Source organism: Schistocerca gregaria, unplaced genomic scaffold (assembly GCF_023897955.1).
Source record: "Schistocerca gregaria isolate iqSchGreg1 unplaced genomic scaffold, iqSchGreg1.2 ptg000409l, whole genome shotgun sequence".
NCBI classification, from domain to species: Eukaryota; Metazoa; Arthropoda; class Insecta; order Orthoptera; family Acrididae; genus Schistocerca; species Schistocerca gregaria.
Genome location: NW_026061845.1, coordinates 172,501 through 175,000, shown reverse-complemented (window position 1 = coordinate 175,000; position 2,500 = coordinate 172,501).

Below are 2,500 nucleotides of genomic sequence, written 5' to 3'. Positions count from 1 at the left end.
TGACTTCCGAGCTCGGAATCCGTATTGCGAATCACTCATTCCACGTAGGACTCTATGACTAGACAGTCTAGAGACCAGCAGCTTCTCAAATGTCTTTCCCAAGACGTCCAGGAGACAGATAGGTCGGTAGGATTTGGGCATCATTGGATCCTTATCAGGAGCCTTTTTGATAATAATAACTTCTGCCGTCTTCCAGCAGGTTGGGAAGACCTGTGTTTCCATACATCTGTTGTAAATTTTCGTAAGGCCCGGAGCCAGTTTGTTTGCAATGCATTGCAGAACTTCTGCAGGAATTGCATCCGGCCCCGGGGCCTTGCACTTTGCAAAGGAGCGAATAGCTGCCTTCACTTCCTCGATGGAGTAGGGGTACACCTGTACATTGTTGTGGTAGTGTAGCTGGTCTTGCCGTCTTATTTCCTGCTGCATCTCGGTGTCTGTGTCAGGTCGATCGTCTGGGAGGAGCACCCTCAGTAGCTCCTCAGCGGTCTCTGACCAGTCCTGTGTCATTCTGTCTGTGTCACCGACTCGTACAGTCGAGAGATGCATTGGTGAATGGATTTTTTCTCTTACTATTTTGTACGGTGTACCCCATGGATCCAAAGTCAGGTGAGACTTTACAAAATCCTCCCAGCTCCGCTGGCGGTGTTGTCTGAGAGTTTCTTTGAAAAGCCATTTCCTTCTCCTATACTGGGCAAGATGGTAGTGCCGTTCCTCCTGGGTGAAGGACCTTTGATAGCTGCTTCGTGCTCTTCTCATAGACTGCCTGAGCCGGGTAAGCTCTGGAGTCCATGGAGAAGTCGCTTTTCGTATGAAGCGCCTTCGCGTCGGTATCGCCGCGGCCAAAGCCGCCCTGATTGAGACAATTAAGGCCCCTACGGCTTCCTCTACTTCAAAAGGACCGTCTCCCAGCTCCGGAGGATGAAACTCCGCCTCCAACAGGTCCCAGTCTGCTCTCCCGTAGTCATACTGCATTGTCCACCCCTCTAGCACATGCTCCCCTTGTGATGCTATTGTAAATTCAATAGCGTTATGATCACTGGTGGTTATGTTGTCGTTGACCTGCCAATTTTGGATATTGTTTACAATGTTTGTCGTGCAGAGCGTGACATCAATAGAGGATGCTGCCCCAGCTCTGCTCCTGTAGGTAGGAGGGTTGCCGGGGAGATTGACAACATTTAAATTATGTTCCATAATTATGTCTTCCAGTGCCAGTCCTCTTTGATCTTGAACTTGACTGTGCCATAGGGGGGATTTTGCGTTACTGTCCATTGATATTATAATTGCTTTGCCTGCTAAGGCTCGCAATACTGTAGATAACTGCCCAAGATAAATATTGATTGGATCCCTGTATTGACAATATATATTAATTATGTACCAAGATGTATTATAAAAGTTTATCTCCACAACTGTTACATGGGAAGTGCAATACTGTGTCAAGACAGTGGTTTTGATTAACTTGTTGTAGATGACAATTGCTGACATGGGGTTTGGACCCATTGATATTACCTGGGCAGTGACGGGAAAGCCTGTGACCTTGCCGGAGGCAGAGCCTGGCTCTTGAATTAACATAACATCGATATTTTTCTCTTCCGCTATCTTTCGGAGCTCCTGAGTTACAAGGGAGCTCCTCATAGCATTTATTTGTAAGACTTTTATCTTAATCCGGGTGTCTGGTGTAGAAATGGCTGTCAGGCCATACCTGGGCAGGATCAAAACCAATCCTGCCGTGCATCTTGACCATGTTTTTATAGGTCTTGTCGATATCGAACTCCCGACCCCGTCTGATATATAATTTTGACACTAGGTCTTGTAATTTTTCAAAGTCTGTGGGAATGTTTAACGCAGCGAGATGAATACAGTCTGCATCCTCCAGTGCCGGGAACGTGACCTTCTCTCCGCGAGGATGCCCGACCCTCACCAGCTGCCTCAGAGCCGCGTTTAGGGCTGTGGGTTCCTCCAGTCTTGACAGTCTTAACGTTTCCTCACAAATGGTGTATGTGTCTCCTGGTGGACACTGAGTGTACATTTTTCCAACTTGAATTGTTTCGACATCCTCTTGCGTCATTTTTGGAGTCTGCTGGTGCTCTGCTGCAGAGACTGGCGCGGCAGCCGACGACGACTCCGCCCCCGAGGACGAGCGGGAACCCCCGCTCCCGACGGATGAAGCCGCCCCGCCGGTCACCGCCGCCTCCCGGAAGCCTAGATGACCCCTCCCTGTAGCCAGGAAACCCCCGACCTGACAGGAGAAATCCGTCGACTCCGGCCGCTCTGTCGGAACAGGAAGTGTATAGGTCTCTCCCTCCTTGCGCGTGAGAAAGCCCCCACTCTGTGAAGAGGTAGACTCCAAGTTGGTCTGCTCGGTCGCCGGATCACCTGGAGGACTCCTCCTAATGGCCAGGAAGGACCCAACCTGGCAGGAGAAGTCCCGCATCTCCGGTCGCACGTCTGGAACTAAGACAGAATAGACCTGCCTCTCCTCCTCTCGCTCGTTGACCACCGA